The following is an 18,652-nucleotide window of genomic DNA, read 5'->3' on the forward strand; positions in this document are numbered from 1 at the left end:
CATATTTGCTAGCCTCTTCGGTACCGTGCATCGCCCCTTCTCATAAACCTTTTCATATCCTCCTCAAAACAGCCATGCTCTATTGCACATAAACCTTTTTATATCCTCCTCAAAACAGCCTCTATACCTAACAATCATGTCATTTCCATAGCCATTCCGAGTTATATTTCCATGCAAATGCCATTATCACTTCACATGACTAGTTCGTTCATCATCATAATGCTTTGGATAATCATATGGACCTGACATAGTGTTTGTGGCAAAGCCACCGTTCATCATATTTTTTATACATGTCACGCTAGATCTTTGCACATCCTGGTACACTGCTAGAGGCATTCATACATAGTCATATCGTCCATTCAGTTTTCATATTGAGTTGTAAGTATATAAAAGTTTTATGATCATCATTATTAGATCATTGTCCTAGTGAGGAAATAAAAATGGGTGAGGCGAAATGAGCCCACCATGATACAAAAATGAACGAGAGAAAAAGAGAGAAAGGACTTTGCTACTATCCTTTACCACACTTGTGCCTCAAAGTGGCACCTTGTTGTTCATATAGAGAGTCATATGTTATATCATTCATATGATAGTGGGAGTCTCTTTTTCATAAACTTGGCTTGTAAATTCCAGTGATGGGCTTCCTCAAATGCCCCAGGTCTTCATGAGCAAGGAAATTGGATGCACACCCCACTTAGCTTTAGTGGAGATTTCATACACTTATAGCTCTTGTGCATCATTTGTATGGAAATCCCTACTTCTTACATCGATATCTATCGACGGGCATATCCATAGCCCATTGGTATGCCTAGTTGATGTTAGACTATCTTCTCCCCTTTTACTCCTTTCAAACCTACCACCAGATTCTATTCCACCTTTATGCTATGTCCAATGGTTCACGCTCACCTATTGCGTGAAGAATAAAAAGTTGATGCATTTGAAAAATTACTATCCAATTGCCTGACTTGGACACCGTGGTGCTTGACATTTGTATTAATGTGGTGAAGATGGAGCCATGCCTTGATAATATAATAATATGAATAGGGGTAAATTAATCTTCAAGGATTGTATACTTTGAAAGATTAATGATTTTGCTACTTATACCTATAAATGTTGATGTGTTAATATTTGTTAATTCATCATTTCTCAATGAATATACATGCATAAGGTTACATCATAAAAAGCATGTCACATCAAAAATTCAGTTTTTGTCATTTACCTACTCGAGGACGAGCAAGAATTGAGATTGGGGATGCTTGATACGTATCCAATGTATCTATATTTTCTTATTATTCCATGTTGATATATTATGATTTTAGAATACTTTTGGGGTATTTGTTTACCAATTTATATTATTTTTGATCACTAACCTATTGACCAAGTGCCTAGTGCCACTTGCTGTTGTCTACATGTTTTGTCACTTTTCAGGTATTCCATACCAAACGAAGCCGAGTTGACCTGAAATTCTTTGGTGATTTTTTCTAGACCAAAATAAGATCAAAGAGTATCGGAAGAAAGCTAGAGGCCGCACAAGGGGCCCACAAGCCAATAGGGCGTGACCTAGGGGGCTTGTGCCCCCCTTGTGGCCCTCCTAACTCCCTTCTTCGGCTTATAAATTCTCGTATACACTAAAAACATCAGAAGGAGTCCCGAAATACTTTTTACGTTGCCGCAAGTCTCTGTTCCGATGGGAAGCCATCTAGAGCTCCGTTCCGGTACCCTGCCGCAGGGGGGATCGATCACGGAGGGCCTCTTCATCAACCTTGATGCCCTCATGATGATGTGTGAGTAGTTCACCACACACCTGCGGGTCCATAGCGACTACCTAGATTGCAATCTCTCTCTATCTCTTTTCTCTTCAAAACAATGATCATCGCATCTTCGCTTTGATCCACATGACATAGTTTCTTTGTAAGGTGCGTTTGCTGGGATCCGATGAATTGTGGGTTTATTTTCAGATTATTCATGATAATGTTTGAGTCTCCTCTGAATATTTATATGATTCTTATGTGCATGATTATGATAGCTTAGTAATTCTCTCTGATCTATTGAAATAGTTTGGCCAACCAGATCGATATTTCTTCGGTAAGAGAGGTGTATTGTGGTAGGTTCAACCTGGCGAATTTCTATATCCTAGTGACACAAGGGGACAAGATGCATCTTTGTGTTGCTGCTACTAAGGATAAAATGATGGGGTTTATTCATATTGCTTGAGTTTACTTTGTCTACATCATGTCATTATTTTCCATGCATTACTCTTTTTTACTTAATACTCTAGATGCATGCTTGATAGTGGTCGATGAGTGGAGTAATAGTAGTAGGTGCAGGGAGGTGTCATCCAATTTGTTTATGGACGTGATGCCTATATACACATGATCAATGCGGTGAATATCGCATAACAATCCGCTTTTCTGTCAATTGCCCAACATTAATTTGTTTACCCACTGTATGCTATTTTTCATGTGAGATGCCATTAGGGAAAACTATGGCCCCGAGGTCTATTTAGAACATATTGATAAAACCTTAGATACCTTGCTTCCATTTACTTGTTTTTATTTTATCTTGCCATCTAAAATTATCTACATACCTCACTTGCTTGCAAATAACAAGACAAGAGGACTGACAACCAGCTTGCCCGCATTGGGTGCAAGTTGTTTGTTCTTTTGTGTGCATCCCCCGAAGATGGTTGTAGTTGATATTCCTATTGGTTCAATAAACCTTGGTTTCATAAATGAGGGAAATACTTACCCATATTGTGTTGAGGTAACCTGTTCCTCTTCACAGAAAACCCAACGCATATCACAAGGATGAGGCGACCACGCGTAGAGCGGGTGCATTGCAAGCAAAGATAGTGATCTAGGTAATGGACCCCTTAGGAAGCCCCTCTATGGCCGCCGAGGTTGCCCCCGCGACATGAGCTTGCCCACGTCAACTAGAACCCTGCCTGGCTTTTCCCCTAGCCCCTCGATAGTTGTGCCAATCGGAGATACCTGTCGTAGCGCCGCCATGTCGTCAGGATCTCGGAGCTTCCATGCCAACTCAACCCCTTCTCGAGCCTTCCCCCACAACCATTTCAGCATGCCCCAAGCCCCTTCCACAACACACAACCCTTCCCCGATTCTTGGAGCTCATCTCCACCCTCCTCTGGCCAAAGTGCCGCCTCGACCCCATTGCTAGTCTCGACCATGTGGCCATCCTCTCCCTCCAATCCATACCCTTAACAACCCCATGGCGCCCTCGTAGCAGCCGCCTTTCTCTGTAGAGCCCGGGAGACCTCGATGGTGCAGTTCCACCACTGACCTTCAACCATCATGACTCGGGTAGTGAAAGTGATGCTGCAGGACACCTAGAGCGGTCGAGATACCACCCTCGGGCACGACGCTATGTGCTGGTTCCCGTAAGACTAGCGACAGACCCTACCATGCCACCATTCATCGTCTACGTCGGCAGCGAAGGTCCACCTCTGCCTGCATCAGGAGAAACAAGATGACCAGAGGTGACGAAGATGACCTTCAGTGGCCCTGCACATGAGTGACCTAGTCGGTCGGGCCCAACTCGTTAAGTGGAAACATATTTGCTAGAATGTGTTTTCCTTTCCCGAAAACGTACTCTGCTTCTTTCCGGCTCAAAATATGTTTTCCCCGTTGGAAGAAGTATTTTCAAAAAGGCACTTTCTCTTGTTCAGCCGCCTACCAAAACATTTAGATTACGGGTGTAAACCCGTTAAGTGCGGAAACATACACACTTTTATTTGTTTTGTGCCTAACAAACAAACGGTCGTATCTCCGCAACCATGAATCCCACTCATGTGATTCAAAAGCTCACGCTATCTATTCATCAAGCCGTCCTGTTGGTACCATTTTCATGATGTTGTCACATTCTAAAAATGATCATCTTTCCTTTGCCCTCTAATCAGCTCTGAAGAGAGAGAAAAAGTTTCGGCAAATCTTTCCGCGAGTTCATCGCACTTCTTCCCGATGGATCCATCAATCCCATGCAACCCACGTCAGCCAATTGCATGATGGCATAGCCATAGACATGGTTTCCACTTGAATATTTAAATCATTGGTTGTTCATTTAATGTTTTGTTAATACTTCGATTATGCTTGTGAATCCATGTCCATGCTTATGCCATCTTCTTGTGCATGTATGATTATTTGTCATTAGTATCATCATTATGATATATACTTGTAAGTGTTCCCCATGCTAGTCGTAATCATGATATGCTCATATGAATTATAATCATTTGTTATGAAAATACCTACCACATGCGTGCTCATCACTATGCCATGCTCATTTGCATCTTGTAGAATGAATGATTTATTGTTGATGATGATTCATATGCTAAATGGTTACCTAGCACATGTGTGCTCATAACTATGCCATGCTCATTTTTCAAGTTAAACCCGAAATGAACTGGACTTGAACAAATATGTTGGTTGAATCATGGTGCCATAGAATCGATCTCCCTAGTGAAACCACACGTGTCGGGATGGGAGGCCTTAATTCGGTCTATTGTCATGCCTCTCGCCGGTACATCCAACCAGGGAAGGTTATGCATGCGCGCTACCCTGATCAGGTAGGCGGCCATGGCCTTGTGTGCCCGTAGTTATACGAAAGTGATGTCCGCATTTGGGATGAGTCTGTTTGGCCATGATGGTGGCGGGCACAAAGGTGGCGGATGTCATGAGTTGACATCGGGGCCACCCATGGCATAGCCCAATGGGGGAGTTTGTCAGAGTGGCTACGGTAGTGTCATGCAATAGATTGGTTTTCTCGGAATGTCATTGGTCGACCCAAATCGTAGCACCAGTCCATGAGTTCTATGGTGTGGGTACATTGTACTAACCTCTGTAGAGTGTATAATCTATCGATAGTTGCATCCTTGAATACGCAGTAGGTCACACTATGGGTCAATAGTAATATTAACCTAGATAATAAACAACCCTAGAAACAAGTTGCTTGATCTTTATGTGGTCATGCGGTGATCACAGATAGAGATCAAGCTCCTTGTGGTCACTTGATGATAACGATGGTATTGTTGATACCGATCTTAGTTGATCCTGATGTTATCGTGTGATGCTCACGATGGTAAGCTTGATACATATGGTGGTTACGAGATAACCTCCGAGAAGAGTAAGTTGGTCTAGGGACCTTAAACATCGAACCCCCTCTCATGCTAGTCCTAGTATAATCATGTTCATATCATGAGTAACATGTTCATGCCATGCTCATCTCATGTTATTCTAGTAGTATCATACTCATTATCAATTAAATTGTAAATGGCATGTTGTTGTTTGTCTTGATTTCTTTGGTTGATGTGAGCTTGCGAGTACATTCAAAGTACTCACCTGGAGTGCCATGCCGGATTGCATGTGATGCTGTGATTGATTTCTATCAATTGTTTGTGGATGATCCCGAGTTTCCTCTCTAGCAAGTGTCCCAACCGGAGTCCGTACGGAGTGGAGTCCATCATCGTCGTTGTTGTTCTACCGCTAGAAGTTATTCCGCTCTTACAAGGTGTTCTGGTGCTAGCATAGAGCTACCTTAGCATTGTAGTGTTTCCGTGCCTATGTAATCCTTTGTATCGCCCCTACTTCTTGAGCTTGCGTTGGTTTCCCCTTAAAGAGCAAAGGGTGATGCAACAAAGTAGATAAGTAACGCATTAAGTTCATGAAGAATAGAGTAACACATTAAGTAAGATGACATGATGTGGAGGGATAAACTCAAGCAATACGATGAAAACCCCATCTTTTTATCCTCGGTGGCAACAATGCAATACGTCCCTCGCTACCCCTACTTTGTCACTGGGTGAGGACACCACAAGATTGAACCCAAAACTAAGCACTTCTCCCATTGCAAGAATTACCAATCTAGTTGGCCAAACCAAACCAATAACTCGAAGAGACTTGATAAGATATGAAATCATGCATATAAGAATTCAGAGAAGATTCAAATAATATTCAGAGATAATCTAAACATAAACCCACAATTCCTCGGATCTCGACAAACACACCGCAAAAGAGTATTACATCGGATAGATCTCCATGCAGATCATGAAGAACATGGTATTGAAGAACAAAGAGAGAAAAGAATCCATCTAGCAACTAGCTATGGACCCATAGGTATGTGGTGAACTACTCACGCATCATCAGAGGGGTAATGGAGTTGATTTAGATGCCCTCTGTGATCAATTACCTGTCCGACAGATTACCGGAAAAGGATCCCAGATTGGATTCTACGGGAACATAGGCTCTCGGCGGCGGAGAAGTAATTTTTGGTCTCGTTTTGGCATTGGGGGAATATTTGGGGATTTATAGGATGAAGATTAGGGTTAGGAGACCTGCAGGGGGGCCACAAGCTAGGGGGCACGACCCCCCTAGGGCGTGCCCTGTAGGCTTGTCATCTCGGGGCAGGTCTCGTGCCCCTTTCTCCAAGTGTGGCAGGTTTCTTCTGGTCCAAGAAAAATAATTTCGGAGATTTTATTCCGTTTGGACTCCATTTAATATTCCTTATCTGCAATACTAGAAAACATGGGAAAAACAGAAACTTGCACTAGGCTCTAGATTAATAGGTTAGTCCCAAAAATAATATAAAATAGCATATTAATGCATATAAAATATCCAAAACAGATAATATAATAGCATGTAACAATCAAAAATTATAGATACGTTGGAGACGTATCAAACATCCCCAAGCTTAATTCGTGCTCCTCCTAGAGTAGGTAAATGATAAAAATAGAATTTTTGATGTGGAATGCTACCTAACATATTTATCCATGTAATATTCTTTATTGTGGCATGAATATTCACATCCATAAGATTCAAAACAAAAGTCTAATATTGACATAAAAACAACAATACTTCAAGCAAACTAACAAGGCAATTGTTTCCTTTCGAAATAACATGTTCTTAGAAAGTTACCCCTACAAAATCATATGGTCTGGCCATGCTCCATCTAACTCACACAACCCCGACGAAAGTCAAGCAATTGTTTCACACTTTTTATGTTCTCAAACCTTTTCAACTCTCACGCAATACATGAGCGTGAACCATGGATATAGCACTATACGTAAAACTGAATATAGTGAGGGTTGCAAAAAGAAAGAGGAGAAGATAGTCTCACATCAACTAGGTGTATCAAAGGGCTATGGATATGCCCATCATCAGATATCAATGTGAGTGAGTAGGGATTGCCATACAACAAATGCACTAGAGATATAAGTGTATGAAAGCTCAAAAATAAAACTAAGTGGTAGTGCAAAAGATGAAATTCCACTAGTTATATGAAAGTGACAAAATAGGACACTCTCTATTAAGAACATGGTGCTACTTTGAAGCAGAGGTGTGGAAAAAGATAGTAGCATTGTCCCTTCTCTCTTTCTCTCATTTTTTTGGTGGGCATCTTTGGCCTCTTTTATTTTTTACGGGCTTCGTTGGCCTCTTTTCTATTTTTGTAAAGTCCGGAGACTCGTCCCAAATTGTGAGGGAATCATAGCTTCCATCATCATTTTCTCAGACATGACAATGCTCTAATAGTGCAAATCATTACACTTTTATTTACTTACAACTCAATAATTACAACTCGATATCTAGAACAAAATATGACTCTATACGAAATATGGAAGTGATGGTGCGTGTCATAAAAAAAGGGACGGTGGTGTTGCATGGCAATATATCTCGGAATGGCTACGAAAATGTCATAATAGGTAGATTTTGTGGCTGTTTTGAGGAAAGTATATGGTGGATGTTTTGAGGAAAGTATATGGTGGCTGTTTTGAGGAAGGTGGGTTTAATGTATCGGCGAAAGGTGCGCGGTACTAGAGAGGCTAGCAAAGGTGAAAGGGTGATAGTGCATATAATCCATGAACTCAACATTAGTCATAAAGAACTCACATACTTATTGGAAAAGCCTATTAGTTATCAAAGCAAAGTATTAGACGCATGATCCTAGGGGAAAGGTTGGTAGGAGTTAACCATCGCACAATCCCGACCTCCACACAAAGGTTGACAATCATTAAACAAATCATGCTCCGACTTCATCACATAACGCTTCACCATACGTGCATGCTACGGGAATCACAAGCTTTAACACAAGTATTTCTTCCAATTCACTATTACTTACTAGCATGACTCTCATATTACCATCTTCATATCTCAAAACTATTTGCAAGGAATCAAACTTCTCATCATATTCAATGCACTTAATATGAAAGTTTTTATTATATCCCTCTTGGATGCCCATTATATTAGGACTAAATTCATAACCTTAACCAATTACCATGCTGTTTAAGGAACTCTCAAAATAGTATAAATGAGGTAAGATAGTTTAATAATTTCTATAAATTAAAAAACCACCATGCTCTAAAAGATATTAGTGAAGCACTAGAGCAACATTGCCTAGCTCAAAAGATATAATTGAAGAACATAGAGTATTCTAATAAATTCACAATTCAACGTGTCTCTCTCAAAATATGTGTGCAGCAAGGGTGATTGTGGCAAACTAAAAAATAAAGAATCATATCATACAAGACGCTCCAATCAAAACAATATCATGTGGTGAATAAAAATATTGCCTCAAGTAAATTTACCGATGGATTAAAGACAAAGGAGGGGATGCCTTTCGGGGCATCCCCAAGTTTAGGCTCTTTGGTATACTTGAATATGGCTTCGGGTGCCTTGGGCATCCCCAAGCTTAGGATCTTGTCACTCCTTATTCCATAGTCCATCAACTCTTTACCCAAAACTTGAAAACTTCACAACACAAAACTCAACAGAAAACTCATGAGATCCTTTAGTATAAGAAAAATAAATCACCACTTTAGATAATGTTGTGAACTCATTCTTTATTTATATTGGTGTAATATTCATTGTATTACAACTTCAAAATGGTTCATACCCCCTATACAACCCATAGATTCATCAAAATAAGCAAACAACACAAAGAAAACATAATCTGACAGAAACAGAAAAATCTGTAGCAATCTATAAACTTCGAATACTTATGTAACTTCTAAAATTCTGAAAAATTATTAAAATTAGGGAAATTTGTAATTAAATCTTGTGTAAAAAATTATATCAAAATCACGTTCCCGTGAACTTACAAAATTCATGGACCGAGTGCGAATTTTCTCTTTTCAGCAAAATCAACTTGCAAACACCTTAGACCATCCCAAAGGTCTTACTTGGTTCAAACACTAATCAAAACAAAAAACACAATTATTATAGAGTAATAATGTGTGAAGCACTCAAAAACAGAAGCAAAAACAAAATCATGAAAATAAAATTGGGTTGCCTCTCAATAAGCACTATTGTTTAACGCCCCTAGCTAGGTATAATGCAATAGATCTAGGTATTGTCATCTTTGGTATGAAATCCATAAGTAGCTATCATAATAGATTCATAAGGTAATTTTATTTTCTTTCTAGGAAAGTGCTCCATGCCTTTCCTTAATGGAAATTGGAATCTAATATTTCCTTCTTTCATATCAATAATTGAACCAATCATTCTAAGGAAAGGTCTACCAAGAATAACAGGACATGTAGGATTGCAATCTATATCAAGAACAATGGAATCTACGGGCACATAATTCCTATTTCCAACAATAATAACATCATTGATCCTTCCCTTAGGTTTCTTAATTGTAGAATCCGCTAGATGCAAATTTAAGGAGCAATCATATAATTCACGGAATCTACCCACAAGTGTAAGGGATATATCGTAGTCCTTTCGATAAGTAAGAGTATCGAACCCAATGAGGAGAAGAAGGAACTGACAAGTGGTTTTCAGCAAGCTATTCTTTGCAGGCACTGAAATTATCGGTAACAGATAGTTGTGATAAGATAATTCGTAGCGAGTAGCAAGTAACAATAGTAACAAAGGTGAAGCAAGGTGGCCCAATCCCTTTTGTCGCAAGGGACAAGCCTGAACGAAATCTTATATGAGGTTAAGCGCTCCCGTGGACACATGTGAATTTCTGTCAAGCTAGTTTTCATCATGTTCATATGGTTCGCGTTCGCTACTTTGATAGTTTGATATGTGGGTGGACCGGTGCTTGGGTGATGTCCTTACTTGGACAAACATCCCACTTATTATTAACCCCTCTCAGAAGCATCCACAACTACGAAAGAAGAATTAAGACAGTCTAACCATAGCATTAAACCAGTGGATCCAAATCAGCCCCTTACGAAGCAATGCATAAACTAGGGTTTAAGCTTCTGTCATTCTAGGAACCCATCATCTACTTATTACTTCCCAATGCCTTCTTCTAGGCCCAAATAATGGTGAAGTGTTATGTAGTCGACGTTCACATAACACCACTAGGGGAAAGACAACATACAACGCATCAAAATATCGCACGAATACCAAATTCACATGACTACTTATAGCAAGACTTATCCCATGTCCCCAGGAACAAACGTAACTACTCACAAAGCATAATTATGTTCATGACCAGAGAGGTATTGAATAGCATTTAGGATCTGAACATATGATCTTCCACCGAGTAATCCAACTAGCATCAACTACAAAGAGCAATTAACACTACTAGCAACCTTACAAGTACCAATCGGAGTCGGGAGACGGATATTGGTTACAGGGGATGAACTTGGGTTTGAAGATGAGATGGTTCTGATGAAGATGTTGATGGAGATGAGTCCCCTCCAATGAGAGAAGTGTTGGTGATGACGATGGCGATGATTTCCCCCTCCGGGAGGGAAGTTTCCCCGGTAGGACGGCCTTGCCGGAGCTCTAGATTGGTTCTGCTCAAGTTCCGCCTCGTGGCGGTGGCGTCTCTTCCCGAAAGCCTTCTCCTTATTTTTTCTGGGACTGAACCCTACTTATAGCAAAAGATGGGAGCCGGAGGGATAACAGGGGGGCCCACAAGCCACCCAGGCGCGACCAGCGGGGTAGGGCGCGCCTGGCAGGCTTGTGGGCTCCTCGTGGTCCCCTCCAGTGTTTCTTCCGCCCAGTATTTTTTATATATTCCAAAATAATTCCTCATTGATTTTCATGGCTTTTGGAGTTGTGCAGAATAGGTATCTCAAACTTGCTCCTTTTTCAGCCCAGAATTCCAACTGCCGGCATTCTCCCTCTTCTTGTAAACCTTATAAAATAAGAGAGAAAAGGCATAAGTATTGTACCGTAAAGTGTAATAACAGCCCATAATGCGATAAATATAACCATAAAAGCATGATGCAAAATGGACGTATCAACTCCCCCAAGCTTAGACCTCGCTTGTCCTCAAGCGGAAGCCGAGATCAATAAATATGCCCACATGTTTAGAGATAGAGGTGTCGGTAAAACAAAATACGGACATGCAAGCATCATGATCATATTTAGAACAACAATATCGTCATATAATCTCTTATGCTAAATTGACAATTCCTTCAAAATGTATAGTAGGGATCAAGAACCTTATTGAGAATTAACAACCAATAGTCTTTAGTCATTGAAGCAATTGCTATTTATCATAACATCGGAAAGAGTCAAATAAGAGCTTGTAAAGCAAACCCACATACTCAATCATCTTTCAGTCTTCTACAATTGCTAAAACTCACGTGGTGCTCATGAGATCAAAGTTTCAGTTGGACACAGAGAAAGATAGCGGCTTACAGTTTTGCCTCCCAACTATTTACCTCAAGGGTAATGTCAACAATAATACTTCATGAGTACTTACTTCCAAGTTGACACATGAATATAGATCTTTCCCTAGCACATGACGTTAGCCAAGATAATGGCGAAATAAGGAATTGGTGTCGATCACCATGACTCTTTTAAAGATAAAAAGTAAAGGTACAAGATAGGCCCTTCACAGAGGGAAGCAGAGGTTGTCATGCGCTTTTAAGGTTTGGATGTGTGACCTCTTAGTGTGAATGAACGTCACTTTATATTGCCTCCTGTGATAAAGAACTTTATTATGCAGTCTGTCGCTTTTATGTCTTCCTCATCACAGGTTTGTACAAAGCTTATTTTCCACACACTAATAGATCATACATATTTAGGGAGCAATTTTTATTGCTTGCACCGATGACAACTTACTTGAGGGATCTTATTCAATCGATAGGTAGGTATGGTGGACTCTCATGGCAAAACTGGGTTGAGGGTTTATGGATGCACAAGTAGTATCTCTACTTAGTGAGGAAGTTTTGGCTGATATGAGGTGGAAGCAATCGTCATATGCTAAGGGATCTCTATTCATATAACATTGTTAGGAGCAAGCAAACATAATTCATTATGTTGTCTTCCTTGTCCAACATGTACCTCTTAGCATGTAATAGTTTAATGAGTGTTCACAATCATAGATGGTGTTAAAGATGATATATTTATATGTGAACCTCTCTTTCTTTATTACTTCCTATTAATTGCAATAATGACCAAGGTCTACGTTTTCCCACCCACAACAGGTTTCAATCAACATTCTTTTTATATGTGAAGCCATCACTTCCCATAAGATCATTACATGATCTTTCATTCTTTTGTTCTTTTATTATTCTTTACTTTAGATCATGGCTTGACGCAAGGCGCTTAACTAAAACACTCTTTATTATAACTCACAAACTCGATTACATTGGGGGTGACACAAAGCAAAACTCAAGCCTAGATCATACTAAGAACTTTATTGTACTAGAAAAATATAAAACTAAAAAGGATCGAAATAAGAAAAAGGTAAAGGCAAAAATGTGATGGTGATACGATACCAGGGCCACTCCCCCAAGCTTGGCACAAGCCAAGGGGAGTGCCCATACCCGTGCTTAATTGTCTTCCTTCAAAGGTGATGGTGGTGGAGTTGTTGCAGTCTGGGGTTGATTCTCCGTCTTCCAAGGCATAAGTGCTCCATCATGGAAAGATGATCGAGTCTCCGGAATCCTCAAATCTGCAGCCAACCATATTGATTTAAATCTATACTCATACTCACAGTTTTGGTTCTGCAGGTCATAGATCTGGGCTTGGAGGTGATCCATTCTGTCATAGAGCCTGGAGAGGTGCTTCACGATGTCATTGACATTGATCTTGTGCTTGTTGGTGAACTCCGTGATCATCATGTGGTTGGCGTTGAGTCCGCGTTCCACCTTCCCTTGGTACTTGAAGACTTGCTGCTCCATTGCTTCGAGCCTCGCCTCTACGCTTCCGGTCTTCTTGGGCCCATCAACATCACGGATGTGCAGCACCCCCTCATGCATCTCGATAGATTGAGGGTGTTGCAGCACTCCCGCGAGGTAGGGGTTGATGACCTTCTCGAAGAACTTGTCCTTCGGAACTTTTGGGGACGCCATAGCGATCTAGCTCTGTCTGCACAGCAGCTCGGAATGAAAACAGAGGATATTTGTGTGATACGAGGGTCAGACCTTCCGGGAGAATATATAATGAAATTTTCCCGACCAAAAGGAGTATTCCACAAGAAAACGGAGTCCGGGATACACACGAGGTGCTAACAAGCCAACCAGGCGCGGCCAGGGGGGTAGGGCGCGCCTGGCAGGTTTGTCGCCTCCTCGTGCGCTTTCCGGACTACTTTAATTTTTTCTATTTTTCTAAATATTCCAAAATGGAGAAAAATTGCTATTGGAAAAGTTTTGGAGTCGGTTTACTTACCGAATCACATACCTCTTCGTTTTTGGAGTGTGAAACGAGCTGGTGAATATCCCTTATGTACTCTTCCACAGTTATGGTATTAATAATATTGTTTTCAACATTTATGGGAGTACGTGAGATAAATGCTTGATTCTTTGCCCATTTACAACTCTGGGAAAATTCCCTTCCGTGTTGTTGATTTTGATGGCAGCGGAACGATACACTTCTTCGACAATGTAAAGACCTTCCCATTTAGAGAGAAGCTTGCCTGCAAAAAATCTTAAACGAGAATTGTATAGCAAGACATAATCACCTACACTGAACTGACATTTTTGTATCCTTTTATCATGCCACATCTTAACTTTTTATTTAAACAACTTGACATTTTCATATGCCTGAGTTCTCCATTCATCAAGTGAGCTAATATCAAATAACGTCTTCTCACCAGCAAGTTTGAAATCAAAGCTGAGCTTTTTGATTTCCCAATAAGCCTTATGCTCTAGCTCAAGAGGTAAATGACATGCTTTACCGTAAACCATTTTGTACGAAGACATGCCCATGGGATTCTTATAAGCAATTCTATAAGCCCACAGTGCATCATCAAGCTTCTTAGAGCAATTCTTTCTAGACCTATTAACAGTCTTTTGCAGAATTAGTTTAATCTCTCTATTACTTAACTCTAATTGACCACTGGACTGAGGGTGATAGGGAGATGCAATTCGATGGTTGACATCATACTTAGCAAGCGTTTTACGGAAAGCACCATGAATAAAATGTGAACCACCATCAGTCATTAAATATCTAGGGACTCCAAATCTAGGGAAAGTAACTTCTTTAAGATCCCTAATAGAGGTGTTATGATCAGCACTACTAGTTGGGATAGCTTCTACCCACTTAGTAACTTAATCAACAACAACTAGAATATGAGTATACCCGTTAGACTTTGGAAAAGGTCCCATATAATCAAAAACCCAAATATCAAATGGTCCAGTGACAAGCGAATAATTCATAGGCATTTCCTGAAGTTTACTGATATTACCTATTCTTTGACATTCATCAAAATACAAGACAAACTTACGAGCATCCTTGAAGAGAGTAGGCCAATAAAAACCGGATTGCAATGCCTTGTGTGCAGTTCTATCTCCCGCATGGTGTCCTCCGTAAGCCTCGGAGTGACACTTCTGTGGATCTGTCCCTGTTCATGCTCAGGTACACAACGTCTAATAACACCATTTACTCCTTCTTTATAAAGGCGAGGATCTGAACTTATCACATGCAAACACGACTGCTAAAATTTCTTTTTCAGCAGTAGCATAGTTTCTTTGGGCACTGTCTAGAGTTTTACTAGCATATTGAATAACATTCAATTTCTTATCAACTCATTGTCCTAGAACAACACCAATAGCATAATCACTAGCATCACACATAATTTCAAAAGGTAGGTTCCAATCAGGTGGTTGAACAATAGGTGTAGTTATCAAGGCCTTCTTAAGTATTCAAATGCTTCCTCACAATCATCGTCAAAAACAAAAGGAATATCTTTTTGCAAGAGATTGGTAAGAGGCCTAGAAATCTTAGAGAAGTCTTTAATGAACCTTCTATAGAAACCAGCATGACCAAGGAAACTTCTTATACCTTTAATGTCTGTAGGGCATGGCATTTTCTCGATCGCATCAACTTTAGCCTTATCGACTTCAATACCTCTTTCAGAAATTTTTATGTCTTAAGATGATGCCTTCATTAACCATAAAGTGGCACTTCTCCCAATTCAAGACAAGGTTGGTATCTTTACATATCTGCAAAACTCGATCAAGGTTTCTCAGGCAATCATCAAAAGAAGACCCGTAAACGGAGAAATCATCCATGAAAACCTCAACAATCTTTTCACAGAAGTCAGAGAATATAGCCATCATACATCTTTGAAAGGTAGCAGGTGCATTACATAAGCCAAAAGGCATACGTTTATAAGCAGAGGTACCAAAAGGGCAGGTAAAAGTGGTTTTCTCCTGATTAGATTGTGCAACTGGTATTTGGGAGAAACTAGAATAACCATCTAGAAAGCAAAAGTGTGTGTGTTTAGACAATCTTTCTAGCATTTGATGAAAAAAAGCAAATGGTAATGATCTTTCCTAGTGGCTTTATTCAATTTCCTAAAATCAATTACCATCCTATTGCCAGTAACAATTCTCTGTGGGATCAATTCATCTTTATCATTAGGGACAACGATAATACCTCCCTTATTAGGGATGCAATGCACGTGACTTACCCAATCACTATGAGCAACATGATAGATAATACCTGCTTCCAGGAGCTTTAGTATTTCTTTTCTTACCACATCTTTCATCTTAGGATTTAATCTTCGTTGATGATCGACAGCTGGTTTGGAATCAGGATCAATTTTAATTTTATGTTGGCATAGAGTGGGACTAATGCCCTTAAGATCATCAAGAGTATATCCAATAGCAGCACGGTGCTTCCTCGGAGTTTTCAATAATTTCTTTTCTTCATGCTCTGAAAGGCTAGCACTAATAATAACAGGATATATCTCTTTTTCATCGAGATAAGCATACTTAAGAGTATCAGGTAACTGTTTAAGCTCAGACATAGGATCACCCTTTGGTGGGGGTGGATCTCCAAGTAGTTAAATAGGCAAATTATTCTTCAGGATAGGATATTGTTCAAAGATAACTCTATCTATCTCATTCCTTTCATCCATATGCATATCATTTTGATGCTCAAGCAAGTATTGCTCTAAAGGATCAGTAGGAGGCACAATAATAGAAGCAAGAGGCACAATTTCATCCTTACTAGACAATTCTTTTTCATGAGGTTGTCTACCAAACTTGGAAAAATTAAACTCATGTTACACACCTTCAAAGCCAACAGTGACAGTTTGTATCTCATAATTAAGTTGAGTATTGACAGTATTGAGAAAAGGTCTACCAAATATGATGGGACAAAAGCTATCTTGTGTGGTAGCAAGAAGGAGAAAATCAGTAGGATACTTAATTTTACCACAGAAGACTTCAACATCTCTAACAATTCCCACAGGGAAGATAGTATCTCTATTGGCAAGATGAATAGTAATATCGATAAATTCCATCTCGACGGGTGCAATCTCATCTTTAATTTCATTATATAAAGATTGAGGTATTGCACTAACACTAGCACCCATGTCACATAAACCATGATAACAATGATCTCCTATCTTAATAGAAACAACAGGCATGCCGACAACAGGCTTATGTTTGTCTCTAGCATGAGGTTTAGCAATTCTAGCAGCATCTTCACAAAAGTGAATAACATGCCCATCAACATTGTCAGACAAGAGATCTTTGATAATAGCAATGCTAGGTTCAACTTTAATTTGCTCAGGGTGTGTAGGTGTTCTAATGTAGCCCTTACGTATCACAGTTCAAGCTTTAGCATGATCCTTTATTCTAACAGGGAAAGGTGGTTTCTCAACGTAAGCACTAGGAACAATAGGATCATTATAAGCAATGACTTTCTCTTCAACTGGATTGGGTTTTACTACATTGACTTCTATGGGAGGATGATATTTAAACCACTTCTCTTTAGGGAGATTAATATGAGCAGAAAATGATTCACATAATGAAGCTACTATCTCAGAGTCAAGTCCATGTTTAGCGCTAAAATCACAAAAAGTATTTGTTTCAACGAAGGATTTAACGCAATCGAACTTAAGATTCATACCTGACTCCTTACCTTCATCAAACTCCCAATCTTCAGAGTTGCGTTTAATTATTTCCAATAAATTCCATTTAAAGTCAATATCTCTCTTCATAAAAGAATCGGTACAAGAAGTGTCAAGCATGGTGCGATTATCATGAGAAATCCGAGCATAGAAGTTCTGAATAACAATTTCTCTCGAGAGCTCATGGTTGGGGCATGAATATAACATTGACTTAAGCCTCCCCCAAGCTTGAGCGACACTTTCTCTATCACGAGGCCAAAAATTATAGATATAATTCCGATCACGATGTACCAAATGCATAGGATAAAACTTTTGATGAAATTCCAATTCCAATCGGTTGTAGTTCCATGATCCAGTATCATCACATAGCCTATACCATGTCAATGTTGTATCCCTCAAAGATAAGGGAAAGACCTTCTTCTTGACCTCATCCTCGGGCAAACCTGCAAGCTTAAATAAACCACAAACTTCATCTACATAGATTAGATGCAAGTCGGGATGCGATGTTCCATCTCCTGATATAGGATTAGCCAACAGTTTCTCTAGCATACCCAAAGGAATTTCATAATAAATATTTTCAGTAGGTGCAGTAGGTTGAGGAGAAAATCCTTGTGCTTCCGGTCGAGGTGAAGATACCCCGAACAAGCTCCTCAAAGGATAAGTTTCCGTAGTGACAAGTGACAATAAATTTCAGCACACTATATAAATGTTTCCTTACCAAATTCCACTTACCAAAGGCGCTTCACTCCCCGGCAACGGCCCCAGAAAAGAGTCTTGATGACCCACAAGTGTAGGGGATCTATCTAGTCCTTTCGATAAGTAAGAGTGTCGAACCCTACGAGGAGCAGAAGGAACTGACAAGTGGTTTCCAGCAAGGTATTCTCTGCAGGCACTGAAATTATCGGTAACCGATAGTTGTGATAAGATAATTCGTAGCGAGTAGCAAGTAACAATAGTAACAATGGTGCAGCAAGGTGGCCCAATCCCTTTTGTAGCAAGGGACAAGCCTGAATGAACTCTTCTATGAGGTAAAGCGCTCCCGAGGACACATGTGAATTTTTGTCAAGCTAGTATTCATCATGTGCATATGATTCGCATTCGCTACTTTAATAGTTTGATATGTGGGTGGACCGGTGCTTGGGTGATGTCCTTACTTGGAAAAAAATCCCACTTATGATTAACCCCTCTCGCAAGCATCCGCAACTACGAAAGAAGAATTAAGCCTAAGTCTAACCATAGCATTAAACTAGTGGATTCAAATCAACCCCTTACGAAGCAACACATAAACTAGGGTTTAAGCTTCTGTCACTCTAGCAACCCATCATCTACTTATTACTTCCCAATGCCTTATTCTAGGCCCAAATAATGG

Source organism: Hordeum vulgare, chromosome 3H (assembly GCF_904849725.1).
Source record: "Hordeum vulgare subsp. vulgare chromosome 3H, MorexV3_pseudomolecules_assembly, whole genome shotgun sequence".
NCBI classification, from domain to species: domain Eukaryota; kingdom Viridiplantae; phylum Streptophyta; class Magnoliopsida; order Poales; family Poaceae; genus Hordeum; species Hordeum vulgare.